At 38.6% G+C, this 17372-nt stretch overlaps 1 protein-coding gene across 1 annotated transcript in view; it reads left to right on the top strand.

The window, feature by feature from the left end:
• The window catches only part of LOC126235797 (leucine-rich repeat protein SHOC-2-like), a 122564-nt gene extending 109073 nt beyond the window's left edge, over positions 1-13491 (top strand). Inside the window, exons 6-7 of the transcript XR_007544813.1 lie at positions 12682-12777; positions 12961-13491. The gene's annotated coding sequence lies outside the window, so the exon portion shown is untranslated. The remainder of the gene's footprint in view (positions 1-12681; positions 12778-12960) is intronic.
• The last annotated feature ends 3881 nt before the right edge of the window (positions 13492-17372 follow it).

Below are 17372 nucleotides of genomic sequence, written 5' to 3'. Positions count from 1 at the left end.
CTGTGACCTGTTTAATAATCATTCTCAGCTCTTTGTTCTCTGGTTCAGTACATAGCATGCCTTGTCAAACAACATATAACATTAACATTTTGTGTTAATTTTGTAATTTGTTGATTGGAAGTAATTTGTGTAATTTATTGAGTGGTTGTAATGTCAAGTAGTGATGAAGAGATGTGCATGTTTCTAAGACAAAGGAAAAGAAGATGTAAAGAGGTGGGTTGCTAAAAAGTGAGAAAGCCCAGCGCAGGCTTCAACAATTGCACTGCGTGGGAGGAGGACCTAGCATTTCATTCATGGATAGCAGAAGAGCTTAATAATTGCTGTAAGGTAATAACTGCTGTAAGGCAAAAGGCAAACATTGTAATGATTCTGTAGTAGCTACTCTAACTGTATTAAAGAAACACATGCCGTCAAGAAAGCAAATTGATAAAATGAGTGGTTCACTGAAAAATCATGCACAACTTTTGCAAAGTTTTTGTTTAAAGGCATGGCAACACTCAACAAACAAACTTTGTATTTAATACAAGTGACAATTTGACAGGTATGTTAAAAATAGTACAGTTTCTTCCTGTATTCTATTAACAAAATGAATTTGTTGTTCAATTCACGTGTGTGGTAATTTTGGTTGAAAGGCACTTCCTTAGTCGCTGTGAGGAACTTGCAAGAGATATACATAATAACTTAAAACTAACCTGAAAATGGCAATATTAGCTATCACAATTTCAAAAATATATGCAGCTTGAAGTATATAAAATACTGTATCTAGCACAGACTCATTGGCTTTCACTTTTTATGTTGTAAAGAAAATGTTGGAACAGTGGGATGCATTACCGTTATTTTTCATTGAGCAGTGGGCTCCATGATCCATTTATTAAATAGTATTTTCAAGTTCTGAAGTGGATTTTGCCCAAATTTAATGCAATGAATGCTTGCTTCCAATCATTAAAAGCTGTAGTGCTAGACTTAAAGGAAGTTACGGGTGAAATTGCCACCTGATTGCAAAAAAATCGCAGGTGGCTAAAAATTTGTTTCATAACTTATGTTGGCACACTGAATTAAGTAGGTAAATCCAATTTTCTAAACAAACATTTTTTTACTTTTCAGTTTTTGAGTTTTGAGAAAATTCATTATTTTCTCAAACCCATACGTGGAGTTTTTAATTATCACAGAATGTATTCACAAAGAAAGTTTGAGCCAAAAATGTTTAAAACTGATGGAGAAGTAGCATTTTCTCATTTTGAGCCATTTTCATTTTTTTCAAAGAAACTAAAGTGAGTGTGAATCAATCTCTCTCTCTCTCTCTCTCTCTCTCTCTCTTTTCAATTCAGCTTGAGGCAATGCTAGTTTGTCCTTTTTTACTGATGCCTGTGCTGTTTGATAAGCATATTAGAGCCCTACTTATGTCATTATTTCTGAAATAACTCTGTGAGAGCTAACATTATTAAGCGGCTGTAAAGGCATTTCCCTTTTATGGTCACAACCCTCAGCAATGTCAACTTAGGTTGCGGAAATAGTATATTCACAAACACTGATACAATCCACTACATTTACTCTCACTGCAGAAACATATGTGTCTTTGGGACACCTACTCCATACATTGCTGTGTAAATTCTCATTAGCATTTTGTTGTAGACATCAAGCCTATCATGTTAGTAGTGATTCGTCAGGCAAGCAGGTATAAAGAAGCAGTATTTTATCGAAACAAAGTTGATTTATTGGTGTTTTTATATTAGATGCATGAAATCCAGGATCAATTTCTCTTGCCAATGCTGACGACAAAAACACCATGATAACTTTCCTTTCGGGCAGTAAGAATGTTGAGGATTTTTTTCAGTAGAAGCGCAGTGATATATTGATGCATATATTGCATTTTTCATATTCTCTAAAAATAAATTATTTGACAGTATTGTAGCTGTAAAATGTCTATCATATCGAAAAGTATGTTTATACACACCTTTACATCACTTTTATTTCTATATATTGCTTTTTTGTAATATTTTGCAAGTTCTTTTATTGTAGTATTCTTCAGCTGTCCATGGCCATTGCCACCCAAAGCAACTTTTCAGCTTCTTTCACATTTCTATATACGGCTTTTTTTGTAACATTTTGCAGGTTCTTTTATTGTAGTATTCTTCAGTTGTCCTGGCTGTTTCTGCTTCTTTCACAATCTGTGTTATACCTGCATAGACCCTTCAAAAAGTATGAATTGTAAATATATTTTAAACATAGCTGCACAACAGCAACGGTTCCACGTAATAAAATTATAAACAGCCGACCAGTTGCAATGGATAAAGAATTCTTTACCTAGGTTTCAACAAATTTAAATTTGTCTTCTTCAGAAGGTGGCCTTAAGGACAATGAACATCATAGCTTACATTAGGAAGGTATGAAACTTAAGTCAAGAATAGATTTTAACACAAATTAGAGAGCTCTTGCATTACAAAAATATGAGAACGACGACTGGTACTTACAATTTTACATTAGTATGGACTAATGTACCATCGCCGTTTTTATAAATGTCGGCATAGATCCATTTGTCAAAATTAAAATATAGCCCTAGAAATAGGGTTTGTCACGTAAATATAAATTAGTACATGGATGTTGCAGAGCTCACAACCGACTGATTGTAATCGGCCAGCGTAGTTACTCTGCGGCCAGGGCAGGTGGCGCTCATGGCGCAAACCATGTGCCAATTGGCGTACAAAAGCAACATGTAAATTATCAGTATTATTAATGTCCTTAGATAAAGTAACAATAAAAAGAAGGAAAGCGTTTAACACTCCTGTTATAACACTATGGGAGCCTTGGTACAATTAATGTAGTTATACATCAAAAAGACAGGTGGCGCTTACACCGCGAGAGTTACGCACAGTGGCATATACAGCCAAAATATAAAAATTACATTACTATATTAGTGAAGCCCACAAACGGTATATATGTCAGAACTTTAAAATTGACAATAATGGCTCTTAAGACAGAATTACGAACCCTGGTCCACAATCCAGTTAATACACATTCGCAGGGAACCAACGTTATAAAGCCATACAAAATCACATAAGGGCCCATGTAGTGGCAGCCATACATCGTGAGAAAACCACATTACATAAAGGGTAGTGAGCTTAAAGATTTGAAAGTGCATCATAGCTTCCTGAGAAAATAGACCACTGAGGTTACCAGCATTAATGTTATACCATAAACAGTACAGGTTTAAAGCCTTCGAAAAATTGTCTACAAGCAAGGTTCAACTGGTCGTTCAGTATATTACCGTCTTTGAGCTTAGATGTTTAAAAATTTGTAACTCTTCCCACAGATCTAGTCTACGCCCTTTGACTTGTCTGTGTAGGATAACCGTGTCTTCTAACTGTTTAGGCGTTTGGCTGGCTATCAAGAGGTGTTCAGCAAAAGTAGAGCTGTGTATATTCGCTCCTTTTTTACCTAATAGGTGTTCTTTATATCTTGTTTTCACAGCTTTGCCTGTTTGACCAATATAATATGAAGGACAGTTATTACAGATTAGTTTGTAAACACCTGAATTGGAAAACTAATCACTGGCAATCTCTACTGAATGTACAAGATTTCTTTTTAAACTGTTATCTGTAGAGAAGGAGACGTTACAGTTATATTTTTTGTATTTCATGATTATCTCCCTAAATATTCAGTGAGGCAGTTTGAAACACCATCTGAAAGCATTTTGGCATATCAAAATCCGTAGCTTTCAGATTGTTTCCATATATTTTCATCAATCGTTGGTTCCATTGCACCAGAGGATCCCAAATGTATCATGGAACATTGATCGGCATGCCCTTCCAAGCAAAAATGAAATTCCGGTGAATCTTCACCTAATTGAGTTGGTGTAAAGTTTGACTAAACTTTGTTACAATATCAAAATCAATTATGTATCCTGTGAACAAATCAATAACACTGCCAAAACCAACTTTTGATCAAAAACTTCTAGTTGGCCATGAATCATCGCAACTCACACCGAAATCTATTTTACAATCTAAAAACTTTGCAGTATTACATCATTATTGGCAATATTATTATCTCTGAGCTCACACTCAGAATCCATGTGCAAATTGTCTTCACAATCATAATCAATAAGCTCACAATCAGAATCATTTTGCATTTTCCTCGAGATTATTTGAGTAAGCTCATTCTCAAAATACAATTCTGAATCTTCATTAGAGTCACTTTCAGTAACCTTGCAATCCAGTTCTCACTTTTTATACATATATTTTCCTATTACCCAACATTCATCAAAAATTACCTTCGTAGATTCATCAGCAGCAGTTTCTACTTGTTGCACATGTTCTTGAAAAGTATCACAGGAGAAAGATCACATATTCATAATCATCACGAAATGTTGAATTCTCAAATATCCTCTTCCTGTGTACATAAATGGCAAGCACAGACATGTATTTACGGCAAAGGAAGCTGTGCTTGTATTTTGTTTGAAACATGGCTTCAATGTATAAATATGTGATTTGGTAGATAAATTTGCAATACGAACCCCCCATGAACCATGGACCTTGCCGTTGGTGGGGAGGCTTGCGTGCCTCAGCGATACAGATGGCCGTACCGTAGGTGCAACCACAATGGAGGGGTATCTGTTGAGAGGCCAGACAAACATGTGGTTCCTGAAGAGGGGCAGCAGCCTTTTCAGTAGTTGCAGGGCCAACAGTCTGGATGATTGACTGATCTGGCCTTGTAACATTAACCAAAACGGCCTTGCTGTGCTGGTACTGTGAACGGCTGAAAGCAAGGGGAAACTACAGCCGTAATTTTTCCCGAGGACATGCAGCTTTACTGTATGATTAAATGATGATGGCGTCCTCTTGGGTAAAATATTCCGGAGGTAAAATAGTCCCCCATTTGGATCTCCGGGCGGGGACTACTCAAGAGGACGTTGTTATCAGGAGAAAGAAAACTGGTGTTCTACGGATCGGAGCGTGGAATGTCAGATCACTTAATCGGGCAGGTAGGTTAGAAAATTTGAAAAGGGAAATGGATAGGTTAAAGTTAGATATAGTGGGAAATAGTGAAGTTCGGTTGCAGGAGTAACAAGACTTTTGGTCAGGTGATTACAGGGTTATAAATACAAAATCAAATATGGGTAATGCAGGAGTAGGTTTAATAATGAATAAAAAAATAGGAGTTCGGGTTAGCTACTACAAACAGCATAGTGAACGCATTACTGTGGCCAAGATAGACACAATGCCCATGCCTACTACAGTAGTACAAGTTTATATACCAACTAGCTCTGCAGATGATGAAGAAATAGATGAAATGTATGACGAGATAAAAGAAATTATTCAGGTAGTGAAGGGAGACGAAAATTTAATAGTCATGGGTGACTGGAATTCATCAGTAGGAAAAGGAAGAGAAGGAAACATAGTAGGTGAATATGGATTGGGGGGAAGGAATGAAAGAGGAAGCCGCCTTGTAGAATTTTGCACAGAGCATAACTTAATCATAGCTAACACTTGGTTCAAGAATCATGAAAGGAGGCTGTATACATGGAAGAAGCCTGGAGATACTGACAGGTTTCAGATAGATTATATAATGGTAAGACAGAGATTTAGGAACCAGGTTTTAAATTGTAAGACATTTCCTGGGGCAGATGTGGATTCTGACCACAATCTATTGGTTATGAACTGCAGATTGAAACTGAAGAAACTGCAAAAAGGTGGGAATTTAAGGAGATGGGACCTGGATAAACTGAAAGAACCAGAGGTTGTAGAGAGTTTCAGGGAGAGCATAAGGGAACAATTGACAGGAATGGGGGAAAGAAACACAGTAGAAGAAGAATGGGTAGCTCTGAGGGATGAAGTGGTGAAGGCAGCAGACGATCAAGTAGGTAAAAAGACGAGGGCTAATAGAAATCCTTGGGTAACAGGAGAAATATTGAATTTAATTGATGAAAGGAGAAAATATAAAAATGCAGTAAATGAAGCAGGCAAAAAGGAATACAAACGTCTCACAAATGAAATCGACAGGAAGTGCAAAAGGGCTAAGCAGGGATGGCTAGAGGACAAATGTAAGGATGTAGAGGCTTGTCTCACTAGGGGTAAGATAGATACTGCCTACAGGAAAATTAAAGAGACCTTTGGAGAGAAGAGAACCACTTGTATGAATATCAAGAGCTCAGATGGCAACCCAGTTCTAAGCAAAGAAGGGAAGGCAGAAAGGTGGAAGGAGTATATAGAGGGTTTATACAAGGGCGATGTACTTGAGGACAATATTATGGAAATGGAAGAGGATGTAGATGAAGACGAAATGGGAGATAAGATACTGCGTGAAGAGTTTGACAGTGCACTGAAAGACCTGAGTCAAAACAAGGCCCCGGGAGTAGACAACATTCCATTAGAACTACTAATGGCCTCGGGAGAGCCAGTCCTGACAAAACTCTACTATCTGGTGAGCGCGATGTACGAGACAGGCGAAATACCCTCAGACTTCAAGAAGAATATAATAATTCCAATCCCAAAGAAAGCAGGTGTTGACAGATGTGAAAATTACCGAACTATCAGTTTAATAAGTCACTGCTGCAAAATACTAACGCGAATTCTTTACAGACGAATGGAAAAACTGGTAGCAGCTGACCTCGGGGAAGATCAGTTTGGATTCCGTAGAAATGTTGGAACACGTAAGGCAATACTGACCTTACGACTTATCTTGGAAGAAAGATTAAGAAAAGGCAAACCTACGTTTCTAGCATTTGTAGACTTAGAGAAAGCTTTTGACAATGTTGACTGGAATACTCTCTTTCAAATTCTGAAGGTGGCAGGGGTAAAATACAGGGAGCGAAAGGCTATTTACAATTTGTACAGAAACCAGATGGCAGTTATAAAAGTCAAGGGGCATGAAAGGGAAGCAGTGGTTGGGAAAGGAGTGAGACAGGGTTGTAGCCTCTCCCCGATGTTATTCAATCTGTATATTGAGCAAGCAGTAAAGGAAACAAAAGAAAAATTTGGAGTAGGTATTAAAATTCATGGAGAAGAAGTAAAAACTTTAAGGTTCGCCGATGACATTGTAATTCTGTCAGAGACAGCAAAGGACTTGGAAGAGCAGTTGAACGGAATGGACAGTGTCTTGAAAGGAGGATATAAGATGAACATCAACAAAAGCAAAACAAGGATAATGGAATGTGGTCGAATTAAGTCAGGTGATGCTGAGGGAATTAGATTAGGAAATGAGACACATAAAGTAGTAAAGGAGTTTTGCTATTTAGGGAGTAAAATAACCGATGATGGTCGAAGTAGAGAGGATATAAAATGTAGACTGGCAATGGCAAGGAAAGCGTTTCTGAAGAAGAGAAATTTGTTAACATCGAGTATAGATGTAGGTGTCAGGAAGTCGTTTCTGAAAGTATTTGTATGGAGTGTAGCCATGTATGGAAGTGAGACATGGACGATAACTAGTTTGGACAAGAAGAGAATAGAAGCTTTCGAAATGTGGTGCTACAGAAGAATGCTGAAGATAAGGTAGGTAGATCATGTAACTAATGAGGAGGTACTGAATAGGATTGGGGAGAAGAGAAGTTTGTGGCACAACTTGACTAAAAGAAGGGATCGGTTGGTAGGACATGTTTTGAGGCATCAAGGGATCACAAATTTAGCATTGGAGGGCAGCGTGGAGGGTAAAAATCGTAGAGGGAGACCAAGAGATGAATACACTAAGCAGATTCAGAAGGATGTAGGTTGCAGTAGGTACTGGGAGATGAAGAAGCTTGCACAGGATAGAGTAGCATGGAGAGCTGCATCAAACCAGTCTCAGGACTGAAGACCACAACAACCACAACAACAACAACGAACATTTTAGTGTGATTCTGTGCAAAAACTCTGAACATGTTAGATCTAACTCAAAACTCAAGGTACTTTGGTCACAATCAGCCCACTTTGTTTTTTGTAATAATGGTTATGAACTGTAGATTAAAACTGAAGAAACTGCAAAAAGGTGGGAATTTAAGGAGATGGGGCCTGGATAAACTGAAAGAACCAGAGGCTGTACAGAGTTTCAGGGAGAGCTTAAGGGAACAATTGACAGGAATGGGGGAAAGAAATACAGTAGAAGAAGAATGGGTAGCTTTGAGGAATTAAATAGTGAAGGCAGCAGAGGATCAAGTAGGTAAAAGATGACGGCTAGTAGAAATCCTTGGGTAACAGAAGGGATACTGAATTTAACAAAAATGCAGTAAATGAAGCAGTCAAAAAGGAATACAAATGTCTCAAAAATGAGATCGACAGGAAGTGCAAAATGGCTAAGCAGGGATGGCTAGAGGCTTAAGGATGTAGAGGCTTACCTCACAAGGGGTAAAATAGATACTGCCTACAGGAAAATTGAAGAGACCTTTGGAGAAAAGAGAACCACTTGCATGAATATCAAGAGCTCAGATGGAAACCCAGTTCTAAGCAAAGAAGGAAAAGCAGAATGGTGGAAGGAGTATACAGAGGGTCTATACAGGGGCGATGTTCTTGAGGACAGTATTATGGAAATGGAATAGGAGATAGATGAACATGAAATGGGAGATATGATACTGCATCAAGAGTTTGAAAGAGCACTGAAAGACTTAAGGCGAAACAAGGCCCTGGGAGTAGAAAATATTCCATTAGAACTACTGACAGCCTTGGGAGAGCCAGTCCTGACAAAACTCTACCATCTGGTGAGGAAGATGTATGATACAGGTGAAATTCCCTCAGACTTCAAGACGAATATAATAATTCCAATACCAAAGAAAGCAGGTGTTGACAGATGTGAAAATTACCGAACTATCAGTTTAATAAGTCACTGCTGCAAAATACTAACGCGAATTCTTTACAGACGAATGGAAAAACTGGTAGAAGCTGACCTCGGGGAAGATCAGTTTGGATTCCGTAGAAATGTTGGAACACGTGAGGCAATACTGACCCTACGACTTATCTTAGAAGAAAGATTAATGAAAGGCAAACCTACGTTTCTAGCATTTGTAGACTTAGAGAAAGCTTTTGACAATGTTGACTGGAGCACTCTCTTTCAAATTCTGAAGGTGACAGGGGTAAAATACAGGGAGCAAAAGGCTATTTAAAATTTGTACAGAAATCAGATGGCAGTTATAAGAGTCGAGGGGTATGAAAGGGAAGCAGTGGTTGGGAAGGGAGTGAGACAGGGTTGTAGCCTCTCCCCGATGTTATTCAATATGTATATTGAGCAAGCAGTAAAGGAAACAAAAGAAAAATTTGAAGTAGGTATTAAAATCCATGGAGAAGAAATAAAAACTTTGAGGTTCGCCGATGACATTGTAATTCTGTCAGAGACAGCAAAGGACTTGGAAGAGCAGCTGAACGGAATGGACAGTGTCTTGAAAGGAGGGTATAAGATGAACATCAACAAAGGCAAAAACAAGGATAATGGAATGTAGTCGAATTAAGTCAGGTGATGCTGAGGGGATTAGATTAGGAAATGAGACACATAAAGTAGTAAAGGAGTTTTGCTATTTGGGGTGCAAAATTACTGATGATGGTCGAAGTAGAGAGGATATAAAATGTAGACTGGCAATGGCAAGGAAAGCGTTTCTGAAGAAGAGAAATTTGTTAACATCGAGTATAGATTTAAGTGTCAGGAAGTCGTTTCTGAAAGTATTTGTATGGAGTGTAGCCATGTATGGAAATGAAACATGGACGATAAATAGTTTAGACAAGAAGAGAATAGAAGCTTTCAAAATGTGGTGCTACAGAAGAATGCTGAAGATTAGATGGGTAGATCACATAACTAATGAGGAGATATTGAATAGAATTGGGGAGAAGAGGAGTTTGTGGCACAACTTGACCAGAAGAAGAAGGGATTGGTTGGTAGGACATGTTCTGAGGCATCAAGGGATCACCAATTTAGTACTGAAGAGCAGCGTGGAGGGTAAAAATTGTACAGGGAGACCAAGAGATGAATACACTAAGCAGATTCAGAAGGATGTAGGCTGCAGTAGGTACTGGGAGATGAAGAAGCTTGCACAGGATAGAGTAGCATGGAGAGCTGCATCAAACCAGGCTCAGGACTGAAGACCACAACAATAACAACAATAATGATGATAACAATGATAAATCAAATAGCATATACTCAGATTTATCTGTCTTTCCTTCAGTGTTTTTGTCATTGCTAGTCCTAGCAAAATCATGTTTCTCAGTGCTATTTCTAACAATACTGTCGAATTTTGTTTGTGTATGTATATTTTTCTCATAGAATATATTTTCATTGACACTTTCACCACTGTTTCTGATCTTTTGTTTTCTTTGCTTTTCACATTTTTACATCTCTTCTTCACTATAATACCCTATACCCTAATACCCTATAATGCAGAAAGCACATTAATGACTCCGCTGCACGTGCATGGGCGGGTCGTCGGCCACGGCTAAAATGTGGGTAAAACTGGCCATGTGAAATAAATGTGAGTCTTTTCTGGCACCAGGTGTCATGCTGTCATCAGTCGCCGGGATTCTGCATTGCACTAGTTGGTAACCTGCAAGGTCATTACTGCTACAGTGTATGTACGTATGTATTGTGGTATGAATGAAGTTACGTAAAGTAACTGGATTGTGTTCGAATGTTGATCACTTGCTCTCCCTAAGAACCCCATACACTGCCGCCACCCATCCTAGATCTGAAACCATTATAAATATTTACTTTCCAGTTCACAACGGAGTCTGCCAAGAATGAATATCTGCTTGTCTGGAAACTGCAAAAAATGTGAATTATAGTTACACACATATATTTACATTGATTTCAGATGTACATATAGATTAGACACATTATTGTTGTTGTGGTCTTCAGTCCTGAGACTGGTTTGTTGCAGCTCTCCATGCTACTCTATCCTGTGCAAGCTTCTTCATCTCCCAGTACCTACTGCAGCCTACATCCTTCTGAATCTGTTGAGTGTATTCATCTCTTGGTCTCCCTCTACGATTTTTACCCTCCACACTGCCCTCCAATGGGACCGATGACCGTTGCAGTCTGGTCCCTTTAATCCCACAAACCAACCAACCTGCCCTCCAATACTAAATTAGTGATCCCTTGATGTCTCAGAACATGTCCTACCAACCAATCCCTTCTTCTTGTCAAGTTGTGCTACAAACTCCTCTTCTCCCCAATCCTATTCAATACCTCCTCATTAGTTATATGATCTACCCATTTAATCTTCAGCATTCTTCTGTAGCAGATTAGACACATATACATACACAATTACAGATGTATCTACAGATTCTACACATATATAGACACATTTGTATCAGTGAATGTTTCAGTTAAATTTCTGTACTGTCCATAGCTATCCAGTGTCGGAAAACTAACTATACTTCAACTACATTAAAAAAAAAAAGTGGTCACAATAAAAAAAATTTTACTCCATTGTCAGATTTTAACATTTTTGGCTCAAAATTATTTTGTGTATACATTCCGTGATAACCAACAACCCCACACATGGGTTTGAAAAAATAATGATTTTTTTCAAAACTCAAAAATGCAAAAGAATGAAAATTTTTTTTAAGCAAATTGGATTTATCCACTCTATTCAGCATGCCACAATATGTTATGAAACAAATTTTCAGCCCCCTGTGATTTTTTCCCAATTGAGTTGAAATTTCACCAGTATCTATCCTTAAAGAAACAAATGCAAAAATCTTTTAGAGACATTTTGCTAACCTGCATGAGACTGAATTCCAGTTCACTACTGAGTCTGCTGAGAATGTAAATATTCTAGTCTAGAAACTGCAAAAAATGTAAATTATAGTTACACATATATATTCACGTTGATTTCACATGTACGTATAGATTAGACACATATATATACACAATTACAGATGTATGTACAGATTGAACACATATATAGACACATTTGTGACGGTTAATGTTTCAATTAAATTTCTGTACTGTCCATGTCTACCCAGTGCTGGAAAACTAACTATACTTCAACTTCCATGATAAGCAAGCACTCCACACATGGGTTTGAAAAAATAATGATTTTTCAAAATTCAAAAATTCAGAAGTATGAAAAAATTTTTGTAGCAAATTGGATTTATCCACTTAATTCAGCATGCCAAGACATGTTACGAAACAAATTTTCAGACCCTTGTAATTTTTTTCCAATTGGGTTGAAATTTCACTAGTACCTCCAATTACAGAAACAAATGCAAACATCTTTTAGAAACATTTTGCTAACCTACATGAGACTGAATTATGTTTACAAAGAATCTCCTAATTTTTTGGACATTAACAACATGTATTTAGGTGTAGAACTTCTGGACGCAATGAAGTCAAAGAATGTTTTGGCCGTGACTCATCTTCTAAGGGAATATAGGGAGAGATGCCATAACTTCTTAATTCATAGATGTAAAGGAGATCATATGTGGTTTAAATTTAAAGACCCTCAACTAAAACATTTATCTGTGTTATCTCCGAAAAGAGCCTTGTCTCATATAGAGAGAAGTTACACCTACTTCAACACTATCAGATCTTGTATCACGAGTTGAATTACCTGAAAATCTGAACCTGATAGATTTTACCATAAGGTACATTCAGTTTTGGTAATAATATGCTATATATGAGCTTCTAAAATAATTTCAGTTTGAATCCATATATGAAGAGAAAATTGTTGTCCCATGCATTAAATGTACACAAATACAAATCTAATTAATGGACAGTGTATATAATTTTCAGGTTGGAAAAATCTCATCCAGCGATGGTGTGCATTTGTATGGTGCTTTAGCTGACTGCCCTGGCAGTACTATTCCACAGATGCAAGCAAGTATTCAGGTGAGAGAAAAATTGTTACTGCCAGAAGATTGTAAGCTGTTTGGTTGTTACTGTTACCATCCTTATCGGCAACTAGTGAGATTATTAAGTGAATGAGGAAATGTGATATGCAAGACTTCCCAAAACCAAAATTTTCAATATTATTTTTTTAAAAGTATTTCCTTTTTAAATTTTTGTTTTCAGCAAGATACACAGAATGAAAACAAAGTTAAGGAACTGGCTGTCTATGTCTACAATGAATGGAACTCTCCTGGCGTCACAGTGTGCCAAATGGTCCAACGGCTGCTGCACTACATTGCAGCTAAAGGCGACTAAGTCTGTGATTGAAACAATGACCCCTACTCATCTTTACCTGTTGAAGGATGTAGATGAAGTTGATAAGCTTCCAACTATAACAGATGGTTATATTGAAGTCAGTGACAGTGAATAGATTCATCAACACAAGTACAAACAGTTCTAGCATCAATAAATAGTTTTAATTTTATTGTGACTATGAAACATAGGCCAATTAGTCCTACAGGCATAGGCTGAGATGGTAATAGGTGGGCAGAGAATCAAAAATTAAAATTTATGATACTTTCATTGGTAGTATGATTTTTTTTGTAGTGGGTTATATGATCCATTTGCACTGACTTCCTAGAGCAGCAGTGTACCTGAGTACAGGAGGAATTCGAATATCATTGTGATAGTGATATTGTTTGTGTCACTGGTGGAGGACATACAGTGCTTGAGTAATGTAAACTTGAGAGATTTGTAAATATGCATGCCTAGCAGTTTAATAAATATACACTCCTGGAAATGGAAAAAAGAACACATTGACACCGGTGTGTCAGACCCACCATACTTGCTCCGGACACTGCGAGAGGGCTGTACAAGCAATGATCACACGCACGGCACAGCGGACACACCAGGAACCGCGGTGTTGGCCGTCGAATGGCGCTAGCTGCGCAGCATTTGTGCACCGCCGCCGTCAGTGTCAGCCAGTTTGCCGTGGCATACGGAGCTCCATCGCAGTCTTTAACACTGGTAGCATGCCGCGACAGCGTGGACGTGAACCGTATGTGCAGTTGACGGACTTTGAGCGAGGGCGTATAGTGGGCATGCGGGAGGCCGGGTGGACGTACCGCCGAATTGCTCAACACGTGGGGCGTGAGGTCTCCACAGTACATCGATGTTGTCGCCAGTGGTCGGCGGAAGGTGCACGTGCCCGTCGACCTGGGACCGGACCGCAGCGACGCACGGATGCACGCCAAGACCGTAGGATCCTACGCAGTGCCGTAGGGGACCGCACCGCCACTTCCCAGCAAATTAGGGACACTGTTGCTCCTGGGGTATTGGCGAGGACCATTCGCAACCGTCTCCATGAAGCTGGGCTACGGTCCCGCACACCGTTAGGCCGTCTTCCGCTCACACCCCAACATCGTGCAGCCCGCCTCCAGTGGTGTCGCGACAGGCGTGAATGGAGGGACGAATGGAGACGTGTCGTCTTCAGTGATGAGAGTCGCTTCTGCCTTGGTGCCAATGATGGTCGTATGCGTGTTTGGCGCCGTGCAGGTGAGCGCCACAATCAGGACTGCATACGACCGAGGCACACAGGGCCAACACCCGGCATCATGGTGTGGGGAGCGATCTCCTACACTGGCCGTACACCACTGGTGATCGTCGAGGGGACACTGAATAGTGCACGGTACATCCAAACCGTCATCGAACCCATCGTTCTACCATTCCTAGACCGGCAAGGGAACTTGCTGTTCCAACAGGACAATGCACGTCCGCATGTATCCCGTGCCACCCAACGTGCTCTAGAAGGTGTAAGTCAACTACCCTGGCCAGCAAGATCTCCGGATCTGTCCCCCATTGAGCATGTTTTGGACTGGATGAAGCATCGTCTCACGCGGTCTGCACGTCCAGCACGAACGCTGGTCCAACTGAGGTGCCAGGTGGAAATGGCATGGCAAGCCGTTCCACAGGACTACATCCAGCATCTCTACGATCGTCTCCATGGGAGAATAGCAGCCTGCATTGCTGCGAAAGGTGGATATACACTGTACTAGTGCCGACATTGTGCATGCTCTGTTGCCTGTGTCTATGTGCCTGTGGTTCTGTCAGTGTGATCATGTGATGTATCTGACCCCAGGAATGTGTCAATAAAGTTTCCCCTTCCTGGGACAATGAATTCACGGTGTTCTTATTTCAATTTCCAGGAGTGTATATATGTATGAAATATGTATATTCTTTTTGAAACACCATGTATTTCTACAGAAAAAGTAAAGAAAATCCTGCAAAGTGCAAAAAATGGATTGCTGAAAGGCAACATTCCGTATCAGAATCTTTGGCATTTCTCTGAGCATCATGAAGATTAAATATTTTAGGAAGAGGATGTTCATGAGCCTTTGTAAAGTACAGCAATTCGTAATACCTGTAAAATAGTGAACATAACACAGTTATGGGTAATAGCCTACAATAATGAACACAGTACAAGCAATATTTTATTGGCACACACGAGTGTTGGGTTATGCAACTCTTACCTCACTTTTATGATTTTTCCACTAGACCTACACCTTTCTTAGATTATTTCTGGAATTATTGGATGTCTTTTAAACTTGTCTTTGGAACTACAACAAAATGCTTATTTTTTCCACCAAATGCTTTTCATTTTATTGAAATAAAGCATCATTAGAGGTCTATAATGAAACAAATTTACAATCTGGCTTGTTTTCTACTTCTAAAAAAATCAGAATCAGAGTGTTTATTGTCCCAGAGACTTGTCAACACTGCAATCACAATTCATATGTATTACAAAAACAATATATAACAACAGCATTAATATAAAATATATAATTATTACAGTTGTTATTTGACATAAAACTGCTAAGTTTAATTGACAAAACATGTCAACAATTTGCTTTCTTGCTCAGATTTCACATTATCATTGAGAAATTGTTCTAAGGGATAATATCATTTCTGTACCAACTGGTTTCATAGCTTTTGTGCCACTTATCCTTAGCTCCAGTTGTGGAGTTATTTCTTATATTAGAATGTTGTAAATTTTCATATTCGTGTATTCTGGGGTTTGTGGATATAGCTTTAATCTATGAATGGGCAGCATAAAATTCCCATTGTTCCTACTGTTGTATTGATGTTTAAAATTATTGTCTACGAGTAACTTGGGTTTCCTACAGAGGGACCTTAATATTTTTAAATTTCTAACAGTGGGTGACAAGATTTTTTGGTTTTGTATTACACATATTTCTAACAACTGAATTTTGTAATTTTAATATTCTAATCATTTTAATTACTATTAAAAACAGTCTTGATCACGATTTATTTAACAAGGTGACCGGTTTCAACCACTACTTTGGTCATCTTCAGACCACTGAGTAGGAACCTCTTTCTGTTGAAGAAAGAGGTTCCTACTCAATGGTCTGAAGATGACCACAGTAGTGGTTGAAACTGGTCACCTTGTTAAATAAATCGTGATCAAGACTGTTTTTAATAGTAATTATTTATAAGACATTGATCACTGCTGTGCCCATAATGTATTCAAAAGTAATTCTAATCATTTTACTTGGTCCCCCCCCCCAAAAAAAGTAAATGATTCAAAATAGCTGCAGCAAACTGTTTTTCTTAATTTTGTGCTAGATAATATGACAGAATCTTCACTGCGAAGGTCAGGCCATTTAATTTATTTAAGTACTTCATATGTGCAGACCAGGATAAATTTTGGTCAAGATGTATTCCTAAAAATTTTACACAGCCCGATCTTGGTTTCTGTGATTAATGGGTGCTGCATTTACCTTAGAGATCTTACTTTTAAACTGCAGTGTATGTGCTTTTCCAATAATCACCTGCAATCCATTTAGTTGGAACCAGTTGCCTAAACTCTTAGTATATTGAAATTATAATGAAATCCAGACCACTAGCTGCTTACAGGCTTTGATAAATATCAATGGCAACAGTTGAAAATGTGTGCCCCGACTGGGACTCGAACCTGGGATCTCTTGCTTACATAGCAGATGGTCTATCTTTCTTTTTCAGAAATAGTTATGACAAGATTATGAAATTGCTTATTATAGTGACATAGACCTAAAGATAATCTTCTGCATTACTGGAAGCCTTTGCGAAAACAAAACATTTCTTCAAAGTGATGTTCATCATTTGATCGTACATGTTTTTCATAGGTCAGATTTTCTCTCATTTTCCCATGTTCTGAATCGCATCATCAAAAATTGGAGTTCACATGATGGTTCTTCTGAGGAAGTTGGCATATGTATCATAGTAACTGTTGATGCGTAGTAGCTTGTGGTGCTGGTCAGAGATGTATGTCCAAAAATCTCCTTTGCTCCTTTCTTTACTGGACAGTAGGTAAAATACCACATGTCTCTTCAACCAGTTGACGGCATTTTCCTTTGAGGCGGGGTATAATTCTTCTTCCAGGTATAAAAGGCACGTTGGAGTTATGAAATATGGTGGTTTTCTCTGCATAGTTGCTAATTTTTTTCTGATTGTCAACCATACGTTATTTGCATTTTCACAGAAATATTAATGTTCATCTGTGTCAATCAGGTTGCAAGTGGTACACAAAGGGGAATCTG

This window comes from Schistocerca nitens, chromosome 2 (genome assembly GCF_023898315.1).
Source record: "Schistocerca nitens isolate TAMUIC-IGC-003100 chromosome 2, iqSchNite1.1, whole genome shotgun sequence".
NCBI classification, from domain to species: Eukaryota; Metazoa; Arthropoda; class Insecta; order Orthoptera; family Acrididae; genus Schistocerca; species Schistocerca nitens.
This window is presented reverse-complemented; position numbering and strand designations above follow the sequence as displayed.